The sequence below is a fragment of the Eulemur rufifrons genome, chromosome 7 (assembly GCF_041146395.1).
Source record: "Eulemur rufifrons isolate Redbay chromosome 7, OSU_ERuf_1, whole genome shotgun sequence".
In the NCBI taxonomy this organism is placed as follows: domain Eukaryota; kingdom Metazoa; phylum Chordata; class Mammalia; order Primates; family Lemuridae; genus Eulemur; species Eulemur rufifrons.
In genome coordinates this window covers 97072964-97100503 of record NC_090989.1, presented here as the reverse complement: position 1 = coordinate 97100503, position 27540 = coordinate 97072964, and positions in this window count along the sequence as shown.

Below are 27540 nucleotides of genomic sequence, written 5' to 3'. Positions count from 1 at the left end.
GACCAAATACCGGAGGGGAAAGTTCTATCAAAACACAAATAGAGAGAAAGAGAGAGAGAAAGAGAAAGAGAGAGAGAGAGAGAGAGCACCTGTGATATGCAGAGACCTTCCTCTCAGATGTTCAGCATTCCCTCTAACACCAGAAATAAGATAAAAATGTCAACTTCGATCACTTCTGTTCATCATTGTATTAGAGGTTCCAGTCAGTATAATAAAGCAAGGAAAAGAAAGAAAATGTGGGAGGAGGGAGTGGAATAAGATGGCCAGATAGAAACCTCCAGCAATCAATCATCCCTCACCCTGACACCAAATTCAACAAGTATCCATGCATGAAAGCAACTTCAGAAGAACTAAAAATCAGCTGAGTGATCAAATACCTGGTATTAACATTATGTCAAGAAAAGAGGCACTGAAGAGAGCAGAAAAGATAATCTTGCATTGTCTGCAACCCTACCTCATTCCCCAGCAGGGCAGCACCAGAGGAACAAGTGGAGAGAGAATCTGTGTGCACAGGTAGGCAGAGTGAAGTGATTGTGGGACTTTGCATAGTAAGTCAGGGCTACTCTGTCACAGAGGAACACAGAACAGGGCAGAATTCTGCAGGCACTCACAGAGGAAGGTTTTGGATCAGTCTGGCCAGAGGGGAATCCTTTGGGCTGAAACATGATTTTCAGCTAACCCCAACTTGGCTGACCAAACATGGTCTGGGGCCTGGAATAAATTCATAAGGCAATCAGGCCACAAAGGCTTCAGTCCTTGGGTAATTCCTGAAGCTGAGTTGGCTCAAAACCAGTGGACTTGGGATGCACTTGACCCAGTGAGACACCAGCAGCAGCGGCCAAGTCAGTGCCCATGTCACATCTCCTGCAACTCTAGGCAGAGCAGCATAGGGATAGTCTTCTTCCACTTGAGGAAAGGAAAGGGAAGATTTCAGAGGACTGTGTTTTGCAATTTGAATGCCAGCTCAGCCACAGTAAAACAAAGTACCAAGCAGACTCCTGAAATGCTGATTCCAGGTTTCAAGTTCCCAGTTCCTAGATCCTAGTTCTAGGAACTAGGGTTCCTGGAAACCATTTCTAGACACCCCCCCCCCCATGGACCAAAAGGAAACCTGCTACTCTGAAGTGAAGGATTCAGTCCTAGTAGGTTTCATCACCTACTGGCTACAGAGCCCTTGGGGTTGGGCTTTGAATAAATATCAGTGTATCAGTGGTAGCCAGACAGCAGCTACTATGAGCTTTGGGTACCATGAGCTGGCTTCAGATATGACCTGGGACAATTAAAGCTGGGTGGCCACAGGAAGTGCCCACATCAGTCTTCCCCATTTACAATAGCTACAAATAAAATAAAATACATAGAAACACATTTAACCAAAGACGTGAAAGATCTCTACAATGTAAACTGTAAAATGTTGATAAAAGGAAACAGGAAACAAAAAATTGAAAGATATTCTATGCTCATGGATTAGAAGAATAAATATTGTTAAAAGGGCCATAGTACCCAAAGCAATCTACAGATTGAATGCAATCACCATCAAAATAGCAAAGACATTCTTCACAGAAATAGAAAAAAATAATTCTGAAATATATGTGGAAACATAAATGACCCAGAATTGCCAAAGCTATCCTGAGCCAAAAGAACAGAACTGGAGAAATCACATTGCCTGACTTCAAATTATACTACAGAGTTGTAGTAACCAAAACAGAATGGTACTGATGTTAAAAAAAAGACACAAAGAAAAATAGAACAGAATGGGGAACCCAGGAAGAAATTCATAATTCTATTGTCAACTTATCTTCGACAAAGTTGCCAAAAACATCCACTGGGGAAAGGATAGTCTCTTTAATTAAGTCATCCTGGGGAAAGCTGGATATCCATATGCAAGAGAATGAAACTAGACCTGTATCTCTTGCCATATACAAAAATCAAATCAAAATGGATTCAAGACTTAAATTTAAAACCTGAAACTATGAAATAGCTAAAAGAAAACTTTAGTGAAACACGTCAGGGCATTGGTCTGGACAAGGAATTCTTGAGTAATATACCCAAAACACAGGCAACCAAAGCAAAATTGGACAAATGTGATCACATCAAGCTAAAAAGCTTCTGCACAGCAAAGGAAGCAATCAACAAAGTGAGGAGACAGCCTACAGAATGGGAAAAATATTCACAAACTACCCATCTACATAAGGGATTAAACTAGAATATAAAAGAGCTCCAATGACTCATTAGGGAAAAAAATTAAATAATTCTATTAAAAATGGGGAAAAGATCTGAATAGACATTTCTCCAAAGAACACATACAAATGGCCAACAGATATAGGAAAAAATGCTGAACATCACTATTCATCAAAGAAATGCAAATCGCAACTATGGTGAGAGGCCGAGCGTGGTGGCTCACACCTGAAATCCTAGCACTCTGGGAGACCAAGGCGGGTGGATCATTTGAGCTCAGGAGTTTGAGACCAGCCTGAGCAAGAGCAAGACCTGCTCTCTACTAAAAATAGACAGAAATTATATGGACAACTAAAAATACATATAGAAAAAATTAGCCGGGCATGATGGCGCATGCCTGTAGTCCCAGCTACTTGAGAGGCTGAGGCAGGAGGATCGCTTGAGCCCAGGAGTTTGAGGTTGCTGTGAGCTAGGCTGATGCCATGGCACTCTAGCCTGGGCAACAGAGTGAAACTCTGTCTCAGGGAATAAAAAAAAAAAAAAAAAAAACACCAAAAACCTATGGTGAGATATCACCTCACTCCATTTGGGATGGCTTTTATCAAAAAAAACAGGCAATAATGAATGCTGGAGAGAATTTGGAGAGAGGAAACCCTCATACACTGTTGGTGGGAATGTAAATTGTTGTAACCCCTCTGGAGAACAGTATGGAGGTTCCTCAAAAACTAAAAATAGAACTACCATATAACCCATCAATCCCACCTCTAGGTATATGTCCAAAAGAAAGGAAATCAGTATATCAAAAAGATATTTGCACTCACATGTTTATTGCAGTGCTATTCACAATAGCCAAGATTTGGAATCATCCTAAGTGTAAATCAGTGGCTGAATGAATAAAGAAATTGTAGTGCATATACACAATGGAATGTTTGTAGCCATAAAAAAAGAATGAAATTCTGTAATTTGCAACAACATGGATGGAACTAGAGAAATTAAGTGAAATAAGCCAAGTATGGAAAGCAAGTCTCACATGTTCTCACTCATATGTGGAAGCTAAATGTTAAAACAATTGATCTCATGGAGATAGAAAGTAGAACAATGGTTATCAGAGGCTGGGAAGGGTAAACAGAGAGAGGTGATAAAGTAGGGATGGTTAATGTGTGCAAAAATGGTTAACTAGTTATTTATAGTCATATTTGATAGTACAACAAAGTCACTATAATTAACAATAAGTTAGTACATACTTTAAAATTACTAGACAAGTGGAATTACAATGTTCCTAATACAAAGAAATGATAAATGTTTGAAGTGATTGATAATTCAAATCTGTTTACCCTGATTTGATTAATACACATTGTATGTCTGTATCAAAACATCACATCTATCCTATAAAGGTATATAACTATTATGTACCCATAATGATTAAAAATAAAAAAATAAGAAATTAAAAATTGTAAAAACAAAATAAAATGCACTTGTAGGGGAAGAAAATTCACAGATGATATGATAGTTTATGTAGAAAATCCATTGGAATCTATAAAATAGTATTCATAGCAGTAAATGAAGTTAGTAAGGTTGCACAACACACACCCAACATGAAAAATTGTATTTCTATATATTAGTAACAAACACTAAGAAATTTAAATTTAAAATACCATTTATAATATCATCAAAACATGTAAAATATTTAGAGATAAATTTGACAAATGTGAGAAAGACCTATACATTCAAATCTACAAAACGTTTCTGAGAGAAGTAAAGAAAAACTACCAATGCTGTTTCTGCATAGGAAAACAATATTTTAAAGATTTCATTTTCCCCAACTAGATCTTTATATTCAGTAAATTCCAATCAAAATTAGAGTAGGATTTGTTTTTAAAAATTGAGAAACTGACTTTAAAATTCATAAAGAAATGCAAAACCTAAAATAACCAAAAATACTTTGAAAAACAAAATATTTGGCAGATAAACACTAAAATATTTTAAGACATAATCAAAATAATCTGGAGGTAGTGTAAATATAGAAAAGTAAATCAATGGAACAAAATAGACAGTTGAGAAATAGACTCACACATATATGAGCAACAGATTTTTGACAAAGTTTCCAAGGCAATTTAACAAAGCCCATACTTAAGAGTTTCATTTAGAATATAAAAGTCACTATTATAACTGAGTAAAAGTTGGGAGTGGAGGGACAAAGCAACCTTTAAAAATGAGCAAAATATTTTAGCAAGAACTTTACCATAGAAAATACATGGATGGCAAATAATTTTATGTGTATATGTTCAACATCATTAGTCTTTTGGAAAATAAAACTATACAGTGTTCTGGAAAATGCAGAACTATAAAGAGTAAAAATATCAGTGGTTGCCAGGGGTTAGAAGGAAGGTATGAATAGAGAGAGTAGAGAGTATTTTTAGGGCAGTGAAACTATTCTGTATGATATTGTAATGATGGATACATGTTAATATGCATTTATCAAAACCTATAGAATTTACAACACCAAGGGTGAACCATAATATAAACCATAAACTTTAGGTGATGATGTAGCAATGTTGGTCCATCGGTTTTAGTAGATATCCCATTTTATCGTAGGATGTTGCTGGTGGGGGAGGCTGGAGATGGGGAGTGGAAAAGAGCGTATGAGTACTCTCTGTACCTTCCTCTCAATTTATGCTATGAACCTAAAACTGCTCTAAAAAGAAAGTGTATTAAAAAAAATCTAAAAAGTTAAAACTACAATGATATATCTTTATACATATATGTGGGGAGCGGTCTAGGCCTCCTAGTGTACCCGCCCAGGACATGCGTAGTCAGGCCCTCCACCTATCCCTGTGGGACACGCTTGTGGGACACACCTATCCGGGGCTATAAAAGCAGCTTGCATTTCCTGTTCGAGGTCTCTCGCCATGTAACTGTTGTAGATGCCTCATTAAACTACTGCTGGAAGAACTCCAACTGGTCGTGTCGTACTTGCTGGCAACTGCGGCGCGACAAGTGGTGCCGAAACCCGGGAACTCTTGCACCAGGCGGAGACGACCTCATTAGAGGTGAGTTCAGAACCGCAGTAGTAGAGGTAGAGTTGGATCCCCACCTTTGATCGTGCTTCACTATGGGAAATTCCCCGAGCGCCCAGCTGCTCTGTGCTCTACAGGAGCTTTTGGCTGCACGAGAGTTGAAAATCCCCGAGCGTGTCTTACGGCATTTTATGCAGGAAGTAGATCGTGTGGCACCATGGTTTCTCCACTCGGGCTCTTTCACTGTTCCGAGCTGGGATAAATTAGAGAAGGACCTTCGCTGTGCCCGTGCTACTGGGCCCCTTCGAGAGTGCGTCTTTCCTATTTGGGCATTGGTGCGCACCTGCCTAGAGGACTCTCCTTGTAGTATTCAAGTGCAGCAGGGGCAGCAAGCTCTGAGTGACTATCAAGATAGTATGTCAGAAAGGGATAAGGGTGGTCCGGACCGGCCGGGGCGTTCGAGAACCCGGTTGGAAGAAAAGCGGGGAGCCGCCCGCAAGGGAGGGCGCTCAGGAAGGCGACGGGGATGCCCGTTGCCCGGCCCGTTATCTAGGGAGGACGTGGCTTGTAAAATGGCCGCCCTCCGTCTGTCTTCGTCTTCTTCTTCTTCTCCCTCTTCTTTGTCCCGCTCTTCTTCCTCGTCTCGCGAGAGGGAGGCGGAGCTTTCTCCGGCCGATAAGGCGGACTTGGAGGAGGCGGTGGCGGCGTATGAGGCGGAGCGTTATCGCCCGCCTCCGTATGCCTCCGCCCCTCCCCCACCAGTTGATGGCGGGGGAGGTACATCTTTCATGTCGTCACGCACTGTCTAGAAGCATGGGCTGCCTGGGGCAAGCCTGAGGTCCTTAAGACTGATAACGGCCCGGCCTATACTTCCCGGGCCTTTCAACAATTTTGCCGCCGTCTCGGCGTTACCCATCGCACTGGCTTGCCCTATAACCCCCAGGCCCAGGGCATTGTAGAATGCGCCCATGGCACAATCAAAGTCTACTTACAAAAACAAAAGGGGGAGGCTGGGGCTTTGGGCGGTGGTAGGTCTCCCAAATCTGCCCTATCTCTTACTCTATATACTTTAAATTTTTTGCTGCTGGATGACCGTGGTCGCTCGGCGGCAGATCGCCATGTGGATCCTGGCCCCCCCCTTTCCGAGCGGGTGATGTGGAAAGATGTACTTTGTAATCAATGGAAAGGACCGGATCTGATTCTCAGCAGATCCAGGGGAGCTGTTTGTGTTTTTCCACAGGACGCCCCGGACCCTATCTGGGTTCCGACACGCCTCACGCGACGCCTCAGTCATCCTGCTGCTTCCTCGCCGGCTCCTGACGACGATGCTGTTGTGGCGGATTCTGCTTTCCCTGACCATGACCCTCCTCGCCCTGGGAGTGCTGTCCAGGGCGAAACGTCGTTGGGCCATCCTGCCTGTATTCCCGAGACCCCTGCCGGTGTCTCATGATTCGCAGATATTCCCCCGGTTCTTTATTACCAATGCTTCCCTAGGACTTCCCTACCTCCCGTGGTCCAACGAGTCTGGAGCGGTTCCCGGCAATGAATCCTATATCCTTGCTGGGTCCTTGTGCTTTACTACCATTATCCCGACTAACGGCAACCTGTCCTGTATACTTCTTGCCAACCAGACGGGTGCTTGGGTGGACCGGCCGCGTCCCCGCAACGGGACCTTTGCTAATGGGACTTTTGTGACAGGGATGTGGCCTGCGTTACACAAAACTGTGAACATTTGAGACCGCTGCGTCAGGTGCTCAGTTTTCCAACGTGACCTTCGGTCCCACGCCTGTTTGTCTCTGGCCTCCATTCATCTGGATTGTGGCCCACCTGGAAAACCATACGGCCACCCTTAACTGCTCCACCGTAAACTGCACGTATACACGTTGCTGGAATGCCTCAGAACACAGGATGGCCGTGGTTGCACGCATGCCCCGGTACGTCCCCTGGCCGGTTGACGCACCGGATTCGTTGGTTCTCTTTCGACATCGTAGGGACTTTGGCGTGACAGCTCTTGTCTTTGCTATTGCAGCGGCCTCCGCTGCGGCCCTTACCGCCGCTTCGATCGCGGCGGCGGGCGCCGTACAAACGGCACAGGTCCTAAATAACCTGTCAGCAACGGTAGCAACTGCCTTGGACACACAAAGCTCTATCAACTCACACCTGGCGGGAGGGATTATGCTCCTAAATCAACGTGTGGACTTGGTTCAAGAACAGGTGGACAGTTTGGTACAGCTCGCCCAGCTTGGTTGCGAGCGACGACTGCCGGGATTGTGTATTACTTCGATCCTATATTCTAACCTTTCCCAGGCGGCCAATCTCTCTAAAGAGCTTTCTCGGCTGTTACAGGGCTCTTGGTCTGCCAATTTCTCCAAGCTAGCCACTCAGTTACAACTAGAAATCACCCATATTAATTCTACCCGGTTAGATCCTATGCTTACTGATGGCCTCCTCCCCACCTTTTTGTCGCTTCTACACGGGGTTCGGGAATGGGCAGGTCTTGGATCCCTGGGCCTGCTGGGATGTCTTGCTTTTTGGCCTCGTGTTCTGGATGCTCATGCGTGTCCGTTGGCAGCAACAAAGGGATCGAGTGGTCATGGCTCAAGCCTTTGCTGCCCTTCATGAGGGCTCTCCTCCTGGAGTGTGGATAAGCATGTTACATACGGACGGCAACTACCGCTTTTCCCCTTGACAGCATGGCGTGGCCCTTGCACCCCGAGGGCTTGTCCCCATTGCACCGGGAAGGGCGCGCGACCCCTGTTTTGTGGTCAGCCCTTGCACCTTCATGAGCTCTCGCTCATTGCACTGAAGAGTGGTGACCATACGCCCCTTGGTGAACTGTGACCCTAGATCCGGACTGGGGCTTCCGTTCACCATGAGGCAAAAACAAAAGGGGGAGCTGTGGGGAGCGGTCTAGGCCTCCTAGTGTATCCGCCCAGGACATGCATAGTCAGGCCCTCCACCTATCCCTGTGGGACACGCTTGTGGGACACACCTATCCGGGGCTATAAAAGCAGCTTGCATTTCCTGTTCGAGGTCTCTCGCCATGTAACTGTTGTAGATGCCTCATTAAACTACTGCTGGAAGAACTCCAACTGGTCGTGTCGTACTTGCTGGCAACTGCGGCGCGACACATATATTAGAATGCCTAAAATTAAAATATTGAAACATACCAAGTATTGGCAAGGATGTGGAAAACTAGAATACTTACGCATTTTTGGTAGTGGAAACGTCAGCTCATATAACCACTTTGAAAAACATTTTGCTGGTTTCCTAAAAGGGTAAACATATATATCATTTGATCCAGTAATTTCACACGTAGGCATTTGCCAAGAGAAAAGAAAGTTTATATCCTTACAAAGATTTGGTCATCAATGTTCACAGCAGTTTTATTTGTAATAACTCAAAACTGGAAACCACCCAAATGTCCATTAACAGATAAATGGATACACACATTATGGTATATTAAGATAATGGAATACTACTCAGCAATAAAGAGAAACAAGCTATCGATACACAAAACATGAATAAATCTCTAAAAATAATTATAAATGTCAGAAGTTAAACAAAAGAGTACATAATGCATATTTATATAAAACTTTAGACAATGCAATGTAGAGGCAAAAAACTCAAATCAATGGTTGCTTGAGAGGATGGCTGGGGAAGAATAAGAGGGAAGGATTATAAAGGGGCAGGAGAAAACTTCTGGGGGTAACAGATGGACTCACTATTGTGATTTTGTGATGATTTCACTGGTGTATACATATATTGAACTTATCCAATTGTACATTTGAAATATATACAGCTTATTATGTATTAATTGTGACTCAATAAATTTGTTAAATGCATTGATAAGTCAAGCAAGAGAGGGAAAGCATTTACTTGTACAATAGGGCTAAGTATAAAGTATAAATACTTTAGAAAGATTGATTCACACTATTATTACAATGTCAAGGGACATTATCATACCCTTAGATTAGTTTGCTTCGTTTGGTAACTATGTGTCGTGAAATTACACGAGAGGACAGAGTTTTCATCAGTTGACATTTTATCAATTTAGGTATGTGATATCATAAATGTGTTGAAAGTTATAATTTTAGATATATTTATTGAAATAGATTATTGTTAAAATTTAATGATAGTTTAGATTTATCTTCTCTTAATTTCTACAAATAGTTTTATTGCCCTCCAAATTTATAATATAAAATACACATTAAACAGAATGCTATAATATGTGCCTGACATTGTGCTAAATGCTTTCCATAAATTATTGCATGTACGCAAATGTAAATAAGCAGCTGGAACAATTAACCAAACAATTATTTATGAAGCCAATATTATTAATATTTTAGTACTCATAGTTTTGCTTAATAAATAATCAGAATTAACATTGAAATGTATATATTATGTTATATATTATGTATTATATGTATTATAGTATGCATTATAAGTATATATTACATATTAATATATTAATATGTCAACATATAATATTATGTGTATGTATTATATATGTATATAATAAGTATATATAATATGTCAATATATTAATATAGTAATATAAATATATAATATAATATATTATATATTATATGTTGATATATTAATATTAATATATAATATAATATATATTATGTATATATTATATGTTGATGTATTTATATAGTAATATTAATATATAATATAATATATACTTATAATATATACATATATAATACATACACATAATATTATATGTTGATATATTAATATGCTAATAGTAATATGTAATATATACTTATAATGCATACTATAATACATATAATACATAATATATAACATAATATATACATTTCAATGTTAATTCTGATTATTTATTAAGCAAAACTGTGAGTACTAAAATATTAATCACATTGGCTTCATAAATAAATGGTTAATTGTTATAAGTATATATTATATGTTGATATATTAATATAGTAATATTAATATATAATATAATATATACTATATAGTTACTTGTTAAATAATTTATAATTATGTATTATAATTGTATTATAGTATATAACATGCAAGTATATAGCACATAAAATATAGTATCATATATTATGTAATATATAATTGTAATCATTGCATATTATATATATAAATTTTACATATATATAGAAATTGCCTTCTGAAAAAATACCTAAAACTATAGTTCACACTTTTTTTCTTATTGCCTATACACCAGAATTGTTTAAATTCTATATTTTAATGTATTTGTGGCTTATTTTAAAAATATTCTTTGGAATTGCCTTGCGTTAAAAAAATTAATGTAGTATGGAAAAGCCCTGTCATTTGATCAAAATGTAAATTTTCAAACTCTTTTAGAAGGTAATCTGATAATGTATACTTAAATTTATAATAAGCATATCCTATAATTTAATATTATATATATATGTGTGTGTGGATACAAATAATTATATAATAATTATTTACACATGCTTTGTAATGGTAATTCATATGTCAATAGATAATTGGTTCAATAACATGGTCACAAACTGGACACTATGCATTTGTTAGAAATAATTAGGCAGATTTATCTATCTATCTACCTCCCTCACCATGTATCAAGATATATTTTTTATGAATTAAGCTCCTCATAAGTAAGGATAGGGAAAACAAAGATGTAAAACAGAGTCTGCATGCTACCCTTTGTGTTATAAAAATAAAAAAGAGCACATACACAAGGAATCTATAACTGTAGAAATACATAAAATAAGCTAGGCTTAATGGTTGTTTTTGAAGGGAAAAACTGCAATATAGAGTAATTTGAAGTAGAGGGCTTACTTTTAAATCCACATTCATTTTTACTCATTAAATTGCTTTATGTATATATATATTTTCCAATAAATATCTCATGACTTACAAATCAGGTAGAATTATTAGAGGAACATAAAGACATAAAAAAGAAGTTAAAGAAACTCAAAGGCAAAGAAATAAAACACCACTAAGAATCACCACTCTGAAAATATTTTCCTTGACAGAAAGTTCACCTAACATCAAGGATAAGTCAATTTTCAGCAGCTGTAGACAACTATTTAAGTTGAAAATATAAATCACTCCAGTGGGAAATATAGTAAAAGATAACGTACTGTTGTCACACTGGAATTTATGTCTGTTTCAGTGAAGGAAATATGTATAGCCTGTTTTCCAGATCTCAGAGGCCAATATAACCTCCCATGTTGAGATCGATACCCTCTTAACTAACCGACTGGAAATTGATAGTTTATTTCTTTGGAAGTACTGGATTCATTCAAAAGTTATCACATATTGTTTTTACCACCAGGGAAAACTTCTTAACTGAATTTAGTGTTATTTAATGTCATAGTTTTTAAGCTAAGTTTGAAAATACATTCAAAATAATATGCCAAGTAGGACTGATAAGGATGTTTTCATGCACTGTAGCTCAGTCAGCAGCTCCATTTGACCTTGGACCTATTTCCCTTCTTTGTGTCTGCAGATTTTTATCATGTGTGGGACATATTTAACTGTCCATTATCAGTAATTAATTACACTCATTTTTTCACCCATGAGATGTAAGAATTAGAGTTAGCCTAAAAGTAAGGTTAGGACGAAGATCAATTTACCAGTAGTTCTAGACTTCCTGAGTGGCTTGCCCCATTGTATAAAACTTACCGCCATATTCTCATCTAATAACATCTGATATATAACTTGACTCTTGATATAAAAGAAAACATGGGTTTAAATAATGGCTAACTCTTTATCCTTAGCAAATTATTTTTTCTTTTGGTACCAGTTTTTGCTAGGTCTAACAAAACTTAAGTGTTCCCTTCATGGGGAAGTTCATATTTAACCATTTTATGATCATAATGGAACAAATGCACATGTAAAGTTAGAAATGAGCCCAAAGTGTTTCATTGTCTCTTTAGTCCACATTAAACAACATGATATACAAATGCAATCTGCTCTGCTCTTGCCTTCTTCTTGATGATAAAATGTTCCATAATGCGAATAGCCCACAGCCTCATTACCAGTGCAGATGATATGGCAATGTGAGCATTTGCAGGAGCAGGGGTCCACTATCTGCTAATCAAACTGAATTCCATATCAAAAGATAGAAGATATTTAATCACTTTTATTTTGCTTTTTATCACAGCAATTTTTGGTTAATTGCAATATTTAATCAGAATTCTTCCCATACCATATGTAATTGACTAAAACTGTGATATTGACACTCTTAATTGTAAGTACTTAGCTTTTACAATTTTTGTGATTGAGGTGTTAGAAGAGATGGGTTGGAAATGATGTCTGTTAATGCTATCTACAGAATCTGACATATTTAGTGCAGGAGAGAAAGAAGCTGAAGTAAGTAACCTCCAAGATGGCCCCCAATGTCTTTACCTCCTGGTATTCACACCCTTGTGTGGACTGGATCCAGTGACTCACTCCTAATGACTAGAATAAGAAAAAAACTATGAATGTGACTTTCCAGATTAAGTTACCAAATGGCAATGGCTTCCATCTTGGACTCTTTCCTTCTCTAGCTCATGCTTTTCTTTGCTGGCTCTGAGGAAAGTGAGCTTCCCTGCTGTGAGCTGTTCTAAGATTTGAACCATGTGGCAAGAAACTGATACATCTGAACAACAGCCACACAACAGAAACTGATGGTGGATCCTCCCTTACATGAGACTTGAGGTGACCGCAGCCTTGGCTACAACCTCTATTGCGGCCTTCTGAGAGATCCTGAGCTAGAGGGACCCAACTAAATTGCACCATTATTTCTGTTCCACAAAAAGTATGACATAATAAATGCTTTCTGTTTCAAGCAGCTAGGTTTTGTATAATTTGTTACTCAGAAATAGATAACAAATGCTTATTTGTAGCCATGGATGTTTAGATAAGGTATAGAAAAGTCTTGAAGTATCTATACCAAAAAAAAAAAGTTATCCCTGAATAATTGTATTTCAGTATTCTATAATTTTTCTTATTTGATTTTGATGATTGTTTTAATGAAAGTATATTACTTATGAAATTAAGTTATATACAACACATAGCTATAAATTAACAAAAGTATTTATGAATCCAAACAAAATTTTAACCTCATTCCAGATGATTGAGCAATTCTTTAATATATCATTACTGGGAATAAATGTCAAAAGAAATAATTTTTCTTTTAAGTTCAATCATAACTCTATGTGGAACAAAGCCATAATGGAAGAAAAACAGAATTGAAGAAATAACTATATTTTGCAATTTGTAGAATAACATTGAACTAAAGAAAAACAAATAAACAAAAAACAACAAAAAACAAAATGAATGCACTAGAAACCTCACCAAGGATTCTTTTTATTTAAATTATTACCACTATCATTTACCAAGAATTGAAACCTACTCTTCAGTGCACTCTATGGAAATAATTCTCATGTTGATCCCTCACACCAATTGGTCTGCTGCCTAGATTTTCAACTACTAATTCTTCAATTCATTCTCCTTCAGTTATGAAAAATTCTTTTTCTTTCTTCAAAATGTGTGTTACCTTATTTAGAGATGTTTGAATTTTCATTCAGTGACTTAGCATCTATTCATTAATTGGCATTTCATTAAATATTTTGATGAAAATAGGCTTTGAAAGTGAATATATAATTGTTTAAAATTCACTTAATTGTCAGATAATGCAACCAGAGGAAAGTTTGGAGTATGTGAAATCACAGTGATTAACAATGATAACAATAATACCATTTACATATAAATTAGACATTATGCTACATACTCTAAAGTAGAAAATAGAAAATAATTACAACTTTAAAACTAGGACAACTTTTTGTATATTATATAATAATCAATAGTTCGATTAATCCATTTGACTTTACTGAACACTTTTGAAGAGCCACGTACTGTATTAGATTCACTAATCTCATATATTTAATACCTAGGTGGAGCAACAATTTATACATACATATATAAAATAATACATACACATAAATTATAACAATAGAGTCACTTTCTCAACTAGCTAAACTTTATGAATTGTTCCAAATCATTAGTAATGTAATTTGTCTTGATCATGGCTGAATTTTCCAGACAGTAAAGTAGAATACTGTGAAACATCAGTGAGTTTTATTTCCTAGCTAGCTTCTGGTATAGCAGATGGACCCCCTACAAATTAGCTGATAGAGCAGGAGCTAAATATAGAAGCTAAACCACTCTGTTCCACATCCATTTCTCATACCTCGCTTCTAAACATTTTAACATTCTCCATTTCACCTCCTTCTCCTACAGTTTTATTTTCACTATGGAAAACCATCCATTGCAAAAGAAAAATAATAATTCATTTTAGACCCTCCATTGCATGCAATTATTGTGTTTACCTTGTCTAGTACAATATCCAATTATGGTCCTTGTAGGACTGCCTACACTTCAACCAATGTCTTTAGAGTCTTTTAACAGACTATATCATATGTTAGTTACCTGTATCTTATTCTATTTTTTTTTCTTATCATAAGTGAGCAAGCACATCTTGACTATGGGTCATTCCTATCCAAATCTAAAGTGCCCCTACTGATTATGAGATCAATAACAACTTCCTATAATTTTGCCTTATACCATGTTTATCAGTATAAAAGGGAAAAAAATCACATATGCACTAAGAACCTAAGAAATCCTTGGATAAACTCAGTGTGTAAAATGAATTTACTTCAAATACTTATTAAATTTGAAAGTGAGTATATATCATATTGAAACAAAGAACTCTTCTGTCAATGCATATATTTTGGCCCTCTTCTAGCCATGTAAGAAATTCTAATGGCCCTAGAATTGAATTCTATCTATTGTCATTAGATTGTACTGAAAATCAACATTATGGTTAGTCACATGAAATGTGATATTACATATGATAAATGTGTTATAATGCCTGTCATTCATTAAATTTTATAGATTCTCTGTGTATGACAGTGGGAAGAATTTTCTGCTTTATAATGATCAATAAAACTTTATTTGTCCTCTGCAATTGGTGTCTTTTATTTCATAGGCACTGAAAATAATGTCATTGATAAGGTTACTTTACCCGTCCAACTGTACTTTACTTGACCACATTGCAAAGCTTGTTGTAAAATAACTCATTACGTGCCACTCTCGCTGGTTTGAACCTCAGCCCAAGTATTCAAGAGGAATGCTGTTTTATTCAAACTAGGCTCTAACCTTTTAATCATTTTCAGGTTGAAAATTACAAAATGATGTCTCTCTCAAATGTTAATACATATTTGTTTAATAATGAATATAGACAGATAGCTTTTAATGTCTTAAAATCTATCACTGTTTCTTTTTTCTTTCTTTTTTTTTTTTTTTGAGAGAGATCTCACTTTGTTGCTCAGGCTAGAGTGAGTGCCATGGCATCAGCCTAGCTCACAGCAACCTCAATCTCCTGGGCTTAAGGGATCCTACTGCCTCAGCTTCCTGAGTAGCTGGGACTACAGGCATGCGCCACCATGCCCGGCTAATTTTTTCTATATATATTTTAATTGACCAGATAATTTCTTTCTCTTTTTAGTAGAGATGGGGTCTCGCTCTTGCTCATGCTGGTCTCGAACTCCTGACCTCGAGTGATCCACCTGCCTCGGCCTCCCAGAGTGCTAGGATTACAGGCGTGAACCACCATGCCCGGCCTATCACTGTTTCTTATTTAATAAAATATTTCTTCTTGTATCTCACACTATCAAATTGTGTTTTTTTTCCCTATTTTCCTGAAGGATCTCTTATACAACAAGTAAATTAGTTGTATCTTGATCATATGTGTTAAAATAATATTTTTATTTTTATTCAATTTTGTTTAGAGTGTTGAATAAATATTTTATTGAAGTAAATTTTACTAATAATTTATTAATATTATTAATTTTTATATGAAATCATTTCCCTTCATTTTAATTTTTTTTTAATTTTTATTTTTTGTTTGTTTTTCAGCTCATTATGAGGGTACAAAAGATCAGGCTATATACATTGCCCATACCTCCCCATCCCCCTGAGTCTGAGCTTTAGTTGTGTCCATTCCCTAGACAGTGCACATCACACTCATCATGTAGGTGTGCACCCCTCCCCTCACTCCACCCCATCCCCCCCAGTCAGAACTTCAAGCGTGTCCATTCCCCAGGCAGTGCACATCGCACTCATCAAGTAGGTATACACCCATCCCTTCCACCCAGCCCCGACCTCTGTCAGTTACCAAATTGGTGTTATTCCCAAATGTGCACTCAAGGAAACAAGTTTTCTGGTGAGTACATGTGGTGCTTATTTTTCCATTCTTGGGATACTTCACTTAATAGAATGGGTTCCAGCTCTCTCCAGGAGAACCAAAGAGATGCCATATCGCCATTATTTCTAATAGCTGAGTAATATTCCATGGTATACATATACCACATTTTGCTAATCCATTCATGAATCGATGGGCATTTGGGTTGTTTCCACATCTTTGTGATTATGAATTGTGCTGCTATAAACATTCAGGTGCAGGTGGCTTTTTTATAGAATGACTTTTGTTCTTCTGGGTAGATGCCCAATAATGGGATTGCTGGATCGAATGGTAGGTCTACTTGAATCTGTTTAAGGTATCTCCACATTGCTTTCCACAGGGGCTGCACTAGTTTACAGTCCCACCAGCAGTGTATGAGTGTACCTATCTCTCCACACCCACGCCAACATGTATAATTTTGGGACTTTTTGATAAAGGCCATTCTCAATGGAGTTAAGTGATATCTCATTGTGGTTTTGATTTGCATTTCCCTGATGATTAGAGATGTTGAACACTTTTTCATATGTTTGTTAGCCATTTTTATATCTTCTTTTGAAAAATTTCTATTCATGTCCTTTGCCCACTTTTTGATAGGGTTGTTCGATTTTTTCTTACTGATTTTCCTGAGTTCTAAATAGATTCTTGTTATCAATCCTTTATCTGATGTGTAGTATGTGAAAGTTTTTTCCCATTCTGTAGGTTGTCTGTTTATTCTTGTGACTGTTTCTTTGGCTGTGCAGAAGCTTTTTAATTTGATCATGTCCCATTTATTTATTTTTGTTGTTGCTGTGATTGCCGTAGGGGTCTTCCTCATAAATTCTTTGCCTAGGTCAATGTCTGTAAGAGTCTTTCCTACGTTTTCTTCTAGAATTCTAATAGTTTCTGACCTAAGGTTTAAGTCTCTTAACCACCGTGATTTTTGTGAGGGGTGAGAGCTGTGTGTCCTATTTTAGTCTTCTACATGTGGATATCCAGTTTTCCCAGCACCATTTATTGAATAAGGAATCTTTTCCCCAGAGTATGTTTTTGTCTGCTTTGTCAAAGATTAGATGGCTATATGAGGATGGTTTTATATTTGGATTTTCTGTTCTGTTCCACTGGTCTGTGTTCCTGCACTTGTGCCAGTTCCAGGCTGTTTTAAGAACCACAACCTTGTAGTATAGTTTGAAGTCTGGCAAATTAATACCTCCCATTTTGTTTTTGTTGTTTAAGATTGCTTTTGCTAAACGGAGTCTTCTCTGGTTCCATACAAAGCGTAAAATTATTTTTTCTATGTCTGTGAAAAAAGATGTTGGTAATTTAATAGGGATTGCATTGAATCTGTAGATAACTTTGGGCAGCGCCTAGCAACTGTCTCCTATACGTGGGAGGCGGGGCTGCCTCCCTCCCGGCTCTAGCAGATGCCGATCTGTCTCATTTAGGCGGGCGGCTGGATTCTCCTGGTGCCTGGCTCCTCTGGCCTCTGCCGGTCCCTGAGCGTTCAACCCCAGCGACAGTGATCTGCAAATGGGTAGCCGCCATTGTCGGGTTTCACAGCCTAAACGCTGCAGAGCGATTGGGTACCTGGCGGCTCCCTGGGCGGCTCCCTTTCCTAGTCCAGAGACTCGACTAGGAGCTCAGCCTTTGTGTGAACACTGAGTGGTTCCCCAGTCACGAGAGAGTAGAGCGTGGACCTTGAGGACATTGGGGCGGGGCCAACCATCGCCCACAGGAACTGCAGCAGCTGGGGCGCTGGGTGAACGAGGGTGCTGCTCCTCTCCCCCTATCCACTGTCTTTCTCGCAGAGAGAGACAGAATCCACCTCAGGAGAGGAAGAGGAGCAGCCCCCTTAGCGGAGGTAGCAAAATCCTGAACAACACGTGAAGGGCTCCCCCTAGCGACAGAGGAGGCAGCTTACCTGGAGCTCACGGTGTGACCTTATCCAAACTAAAGGTGAAAGAAGGGATTTTAAGGATTCATCTAGATGGGAAGGGCTCAGCGAAAGAACTCTAGGAGTATAAAGAATCAAGCTGAAACCTTGCCCTCAAAGAGGATTACTAGTTCTCCATCAATTAACACAAACCAGATTCCAAATAGCAATATGTCACAGGAAGAATTTCAAACATGGATCATAAATACGCTGAACATTATGCAAGAAAAAATGGATAATCAACACAAAGAAACCACCAAAAAGATCCAGGACTTGGAAGAAAAATTCACCAAAGAAATTGAAATACTGAAGAAAAATCAAACTGAACTGCTGGAAATGAAGAATTTATTCAAGGAGCTACAAAACACAGTGGAAACTCTCAAGAGCAGGGTAGACCAAACAGAGGAAAGAATCTCAGAGATCGAAGATAACACTTTCCAATTAAATAAGAAAGTCACAGAGTTAGAGCAAAGAAACATGAGAAAAGACCAGAGTCTACAAAAAATGTGGGATTATGTGAAGAAACCTAACGTGAGAGTTATCGGCATTCCTGAGAAGACAATAAATAAGGGTTGAATAAACTATTTGAAGATATAATTGAGGAAAATTTCCCAGGCCTAGCCAAATCTCTAGATATACAGGTTCAAGAAGCTCAAAGAACCCCTGGGAGATTCATACCAAATAGGAAGACACCACGTCATGTAGTCATCAGACTGACCCAAATATCCACTAAAGAGGCCCTTCTTCGAGCTGTAAGGAGAAAGAAACAAGTAACATACAAAGGAAAGTCCATCCGAATCATGCCAGATTTCTCAACTGAAACCTTACAAGCAAGAAGAGATTGGGGCCCCATTCTCACGCTTCTGAAACAGAATAACGCCCAGCCTAGAATCCTGTACCCAGCTAAGCTTAGTTTTATATATGAAGGTGAAATTAAGACATTCTCAGATAAACAAAAACTCAGGGAATTCACCAAGACAAGACCAGCTCTCCAAGAAGTACTCAAAACAGAGTTACACATGGTCCAGCATAAGAAGGACCCTCGAATGTAACACTAATCAAGAGATAAATATAAAAACCCAGTTATCATAATGGCTCAAGAGAGAAAACAGATCAATGAAATTCAACCCAACATGAGGAACAGCAATCTGTCTCACTTATCAGTTCTCTCATTAAATGTGAATGGATTGAATTCCCCACTCAAGAGACATAGACTGGCCCAATGGATAAAAAAATATAAGCCAAGTATCTGCTGTCTTCAGGAAACTCATCTAACCTGCAAGGATGCATTTAGACTGAAAATAAAGGGTGGAAATCAATATTCCAAGCAAATGGAACCCAAAAGAAAGCTGGCGTGGAGGTTCTAATCTCTGATAATGTAGTTTTTAAATCAACAAAAGTAAAGAAAGACAAAGATGGTTACTATATATTGGTGAAGGGTACAATTCAACAAGAAGACATAACTATACTTAATATATATGCACTCAGATTCATAAAGCAAACCCTACTTGATCTGAACCAAATGACAGATAACAACATTTTAGTAGCTGGAGATTTTAACACGCTGCTGACAGTTCAGCACAGATCCTCCAAACAAAAAATAAACAAAGAAATAGTGGACTTAAATAGAACGCTAGAACAAATGGGCCTGACTGACATCTACAGGACATTCTACCCAAAAACCACTGAATATACTTTCTTCTCATCAGCTCATGGGACATTCTCCAAGATTGACCATATCTTAGGACATAAAGCATGTCTTAAAAAATTTAAAAATATAGAAATTATACCATGCATCTTCTCAGATCACAGTGGAATAAAAGTAACAATGAACCCTAACAGAAATCCTCACTTCTACTCAAAGTCATGGAAGCTAAATAACCTTCTCCTGAACAATCATTTTATAAATGAAGAAATCAAGTCAGAAATCAAAAAAGTCTTTGAATTAAACGACAAAGGAGATACAACTTATCAAAATCTGTGGGACACAGCTTAAGCAGTCCTGAGAGGAAAATTTATTTCCATAAATGCCTATACCAAAAAGACAGAAAACTTACAAATAGACAATCTAATGAATAGACTCAAAGAGCTGGAGAAGGAAGAACACACAGACCCCAAACCCAGCAGAAGGAGAGAAATTTTTAAGATTAAATCAGAACTAAATGAAAAGGACAACAATCAAACCATAAGGGAGATTAATAAAACCAAAAGTTGGTTCATTGAAAAAATAAACAAAATTGACACACTCTGGCTAGACTAACCAAGAGCAGAAAAGAAAAATCTCTTATAACCTCCATCAGGAACACAAAAGGAGTAATCACGACTGATGCCACAGAGATACATGATATCATCTATGAATTCTACAAAAATCTTTATGCACACAAATTAGAAAACCTGGAGGAATTGGACAAATTCTTAGAAACACACAGCCTTCCCAGGCTCAACCAGGAAGAAATAGAATTCCTGAATAGACCGATATCTAGATCTGAAATCAAAACAGCAATAAAAAATCTTCCCAAAAAGAAAAGCCCTGGACCAGATGGGTTCACACCTGAATTCTACCATACCTACAAAGAAGAACTGGTGCCTATCCTACATAAACTATTCTCCAATATAGAGAAGGATGGGATTCTCCCCAACACTTTTTACCAAGCCAACATAATCCTGATACCAAAACCAGGAAAGGATGGAACTAAAACAGAGAACTATAGACCAATTTCTCTTATGAATATAGATGCAAAAATTCTCAATAAAATCCTAGCAAATCGAATCCAAGTGCTTATCAAAAAAATAATCCATCACGACCAAGTGGGCTTCATCCCAGAGATGCAGGGATGGTTTAACATACACAAATCTATAAATGTAATTCATCACATAAATAAAAGCAAAAATAAAGATCATATGATTCTCTCAATAGATGCAGAAAAAGCGTTCGACAAAATTCAACACCCTTTTATGATAAGAACACTTAACAAAATAGGCATAGACGGGGCCTATCTAAAAATGATACAAGCCATATATGACAAACCCACAGCCAACATCATTCTGAATGGGGAAAACCTGAAAGTATTCCCACTTCAAACTGGAACCAGACAAGGCTGCCCACTGTCCCCATTACTTTTCAACATAGTATTGGAAGTCCTTGCGAGAGCTATCAGGCAAGACAGCAGAATCAAGGAAGTCCAAACAGGGACAGAAGAGATCAAACTCTCACTATTTGCTGATGATATGATGTTATATCTAGAAAACCCCAAGGTTTCAACCAAGAGACTCCTGGAATTGATCAATGAATTCAGTAAAGTCTCAGGATACAAAATCAATACACACAAATCAGAGGCATTCATATATGCCAATAACAGTCAAACGGAGAACCAAATTAAGGACTCAGTACTCTTCAAAATAGCAACAAAGAAAATAAAATACCTAGGAATATATTTAACTAAGGAGATAAAGGACCTCTATAGGGAGAACTATGAAACACTGAGGAAGGAAATCGCAGAACATGTAAATAAGTGGAAAACCATACCATGTTCATGGATTGTTAGAATCAACATTGTTAATTTTAAATTATCTGTGTCTTTTTATTAAAATGCCTCTCTTGTAGAGAAAATAAAATTGAATCTTGCTTTTCTATCCATTCTAATAATTTCTGATTTTTGTTAAAATGTCTGGTATATTTAAATTTAAAGTAAATGGAGTGCATTTGAATTTTTTCTCAGTTTTTTTTCATTTATTTTTTGTTATAATTTCAAAAAAATTGGGGGGTACACATGTGTTTTGTCACATAGATGAATTGTATCATGCTGAAGTCAGCAGTTTCAGTGCACCCATCACTAGAGTAGTGTACATTTTACCCAATAGGTAGACTTTTATCCATCATTCTCTTCCCAGCCTCCTCCATTCTTAGATTTCAATGTCCATTACATCACCTTATGACTATACACACACACACACACACACACACGTATCCCTTGTTTAGCTCCCACTTATTAATGAGAACATGAGGTATCTGTTTTTGCATTCCTGAAATACTTCACTTAGGATAGGATAATGGTCTCCAGTTCCACACAAGTTGCTGTAAAAGACATTTGATTCCTTTTTATTGCTGAATATTATGCCATGATATATATCAATATTAATATATGCCACATTTTCTTTATCCAACCATTTCTCACTTAAACTATCACTGATGATAAAATACGTACACAATTTAGTCCTCTTTTACCTTTTTTTAAATCTTATTTTTAAAATTTTTCACTCAACTATTCTGTTACATCTGCATTTCCTTTCTTGAATTTCCTCAAGTTATTGCTCTTACCTCTGATTCATAGCCCTTCTTTTTATCTGCTTTATTACATATTTGTGTATATTTATTTTCTGTTTTCTTGAGCATAGCCTTATTTAGTCTCTCCTGTGTGCCCATAACTTGGAATTCTGAGTGGAACATAGTAATTTATAACTAAATATTTACTGAAAAAGTGAGCAAAAAAATACATAATCATTTCTAAATAAAAGTGCCAGGAAAGTTCAAATAAAGAATATATCTCATAAAAAGTTTGATAAAGGACACGAGTCTCAATCTTGTAATATTAAAAAAAGAAACAAAAATATGGCTTAGTAAAGTGCAAAAAATGTTCTATGACACTTTTTATGACCTAGTAGCTTCTTGAAAAAAATATGATGGCTTAATTTCAGGAATGAAAACAAGACAGAAAAAATAAGAGGGTAAGTCAATGGAAAGGAAGGAAAAAAAATATTGTAGATTCTGTTACATGCCAGACAACAGGTTTAATGTTAGTATAAATATCATTTTTAAAAGTATTTTACTTTTTTAGAGGTATAATTAAAATTAAGTGAATCAAACTTATTTAATAATAAGGTATATAATAGGGATGAAAATGCTGGTCTGTGTAATCCCAAAGATAACACTATTTACTTAAAATCATATTTCCTTTTGCCTGAATAATTTATATGACACAATTTTCCATACAAGATGAATCTTGTTTTTCTGAAACCACTTATATAGTCAAAGATCTCTTCAAGATTTTGAAGAAAATATTAGCCAGAAAAAATTCAGACACTCTCTGAAGGTGAGATAAAATATCAAAAGCAATTAGTTAAACAAAACACAAACAAAAAAACATTTCCAATAATTTCCTTTACATGACCTAAGGTTGAAATGTGGAATACATGTGTAAGATGTTATCAAAAGCCAGTATGCTTTGTCTCTCACTTAATTTGGGGGTCATATACAAACTGTCTTGCTGAGCTATTAACCAGATATTCAGAAATACAGGCCGCCTGTTTGATGCATACATATAAAATTGATACACAAAATTACTATTTTAAAAATTATCTTATTAATTTTTTACCATATTGAGACTATCCTTCAAATGTGATGGAAAGAACAACTATTGAAAATATCCAGAGAATTGTCAAGAGTAAAATTGAAAATGATCATTTTTGCACTAAAGATGCTTAATTTCTGGTGGGAATTTGTAACATTCAGGGCAAAATAGGAGTTACAGAGATCAGCATGAAAATAATTAGAGAAGGTTAGGACTCTGAAATTAGGTGCTTGACCAGGTTTAACGATGAAGTTTGTTTTTTACATGGTGCTTAAGCAGGTGAGGAGAAAGTTATATGTGCTTAAAAGTTGATCTGAATCTTAGAAATAAGGCAAAAAGCTGTATTGCACTTCTTTCTCCTAATGTCATACAGAAATAAAATCCCTCAAAAGACTGTCTAAGAAAATGTACTTAGTTTGACTCACTTTTTAGTGATTAAGTGTAGACGAAATGTCATAATTTATGATTGTGTAGGACATTAATGAGTTCTAGATCTAATCCAGCAATTGTATCTATAAATATCATAATTTTTCAAATGTTCTTTAAATGAGCTATAATAGTTTACTTATGTCATTAATTAAAAGTTAAATCGAATCTTTGAAACATTCATTTCACATTTCCATGCAAGTAACAATTCTAACTTTTTGAAAATTATGTTTTTGACACTTCATTAATGAATGGATTAAACACATTTTTGACACATGTATAAACAACATGTGTCAAACAAGTCTATTAAAAGACTGAAAGCTTATATTCATATGTTGAAATCTTAACCCCCAATGTAATCGTATTAGGAGATGGAGCCTTTGCAGTTAATTAACTCATGTGGCTGGAGCTCTCATGAATGAGATTAGGGCCCCCATAAAGGGACCTTAGAGAGCTCTTTCTGCCTCTTTTCACCATGTGATGGATAAACAAAAAGTGGGCAGTCTGAAACCCAAAAGAGGACCCTAAGCAGAGCCAGATCATACTGGAACCCTGATCTCAGACTTATAGCCTCCCAAACTGTGAGAAATAAATGTCTGTTTTTCAAAAGCTACCCAGTTTATGGTATTTTGTTATGGCAGCTAAACTACTAAGACACATGTTTATGTTGTATGTGTATTTTTAGTAGAGTCATGATTTTATCCTTTTGAGTTACATATTTTAGATGTATACTCAAAAGAATATAAAAATGCCACCTGGTGAATCTGCACTGTGTCATATCCAAAAGCAGGAGAGCAAGTGATATGGTAATTTGCTAAGAGGAATGAAAACAAGGAGAAAAAAAAATGGGAGAAATCAGTCAAAGATGTTTCTAAAGGAAGGATACTCAGAATGAGAGAGGAATGGAAATTACCCTTTCTGTAAGTCTTTGGTGTGTGGCATCGGGGTGGGTATGGTGCTTAAGCAACTATACATGGTAGAAGAAAGAGATATATCTGTAAATTTTCAAAAGTAATTAACAGATGCATAAAAATACTCATTCTTTAAAGTTCAGGAGCCCTTTGTTAATGGATATGATCCTACAAGAAAGATTATCAACTAGTCAAATTGGCTATTGTACATGTCCTTATTACATGCCTCTATAAAATCTCTACTACCTGCTGCTCAATAGCAGGGGCTTTCTCTGAATCGCCATTGTGTATGCAGAACCTGTCAAGGAATCTTGGAAATATTATAATATATGCACAATAATTCCTACATGAATGAATATGGATAAATGCTTATTTTGGTATACTCAACCCACAAATTGGATCTACTTCCTACATCTTATTTTCTGCCCTCTGTCAGAATTCTAAAAGGTGCCAGAAACTCAGGCTTTCTGTTTTTCTAATACAATGTGCTTTTTTTCCTGTAGCCATCTGGTTCTCCATCTCCTATATAAGCACCTGAAAATTAGATAATTTATTTAATCATTGTATCTATAGCTTCAGTATAAAGTAGTATCAATAAATATTTTGTGAAGTAAACTGAATGTTTCCTCCAATCACCAATATTTAATCAACAAAAGCTCAGATTCTTGATAAATTTGTTTCTATATACCTTTCCCTCTGACTTTACATTAATGTATACTCCCCACTGTGTAGCTGATTTTATACATCTGCAATTTTCAGCAGCTGATCATCAAGTTGATATTAGATAATCTGTTATTCTATACCTATAAACTTTTGACTTGTCAATCCTTCCTCATATCTTTGTCATATTCCCATTCTAATCACTTGAATTGATGTTTTATTTCTTAATATAAGCTCAAAATCCATCAAAAGACTCTCAGGAGTTCTCTCAATTCAAGTGGAATATTAAAAGTAACAAATCATAATAAAATATATGGGTACAGTTCATTTAATCTCAAGATAAATAAGAGCAATTATGAATCTGGGAAAATTTGATCTTTTTTAAAGAAAATCCATCTTATTATAATTTAATCATAAGTCATGAAATGCCAAGAAAAGCACATAAAATAGTTTGGCATGTCTTAAGTCTATTCCTTCTTTCATATATGAAAATGGTAGCTAGATTTTTCATTCTATATATCCTCTATATATGCACATATAAAATTGATTCCAATAACAATGACAATTTGAAATAAAACAGAGAAATACTATAACTATCTTAACATTATTGTGCAATGACATACATTGTTTTGACAATTCTTACCAATTTTCAATCATTGTCACTTTGTCCTGCAGAATTAACAAGCCTGTACTAAAGAGTTATTTATGGAGTACACTTATATTCTAATGAATAGCATGTATCTTAAGATACAGTTTAAATGTGGGAGCAACCTCAGAAACACAGATGACACTAACAGCTCAACATTATTATTTGCACAAAGTTTAGTGCTGCATAATATCTAAATTTATGTAGGATTATTTTTTCCTCTTGAAAAAAATGTTTCATAGTAAACAAAAGCATTGAAGTATCATATTGAAGAAATCACAAGGTAAGAATTAAGATTTTGAATTAGTGTGCTAAAGAAGTATTTAGCAATCAACATATGTGTATTTGATAAATGCCTTACTAATACTATACAAATAATGCTGTTCCTTGTATAAGATGAGACTTCATTGTGAATTTGGTTGTTTTAGATGAGCACACACATTAGATTTGCATTTTATTGAGGTCTTAGTTAAACACAAGCTCTGCTATCAAATATCAAGGTGTCTTCCAATTTAGACTAGGAGCAGACTCTTACAAACTTTCAAAATAAACTATTCAGCAACAGCTAATTGATACCAAATACCATCCAAAGTGGTTTCTTCATCCTAATTTAATATGATTCCTTCTTGAAAGACCTTTGCTTTATTCCCTGATAAATCGGGCAATTAAAAAAAGTTAATCATCAGGGACATGAAGGCTCTCCTGGAAAACATTTATCACCCTTTCTCAATGTGAATAAAAGGAATGTCTATTGTGACTTTAGACTATGTTTAAGTAAAGAGGGAAAATGACATTTTCTAGAGGTATCAAGTAGTAACAAATGGTAAAAAGGAATATTGTAAGATTTCTCTGAAGAATTCTCACGTGAAAGCCCATTCTACTTTAGCAAGGAGTTTGGTAGAAAGATGTAACGTAAATAAGCACCATCAATAACATTAATTACCTGCTGCCTCTGCAGATGTGTGTATTAGAGACACCAGGCCAGATGGGTTTTACTAAAGCAAGACAAACCCCTGAATCATACAGCCATGAAGGGCAAGCTGTGCCATGGAACCAGTTAAAGCTGACTTTACCACTGAAATAGAAATACTACAAGATTAAAAATGCAAAGCATTTCATCAAGGCTGCAGAGCTAGAAAAAACAATGAACAAAACCATAGAGATGCTCTCCATACAAAGAAGTAAATC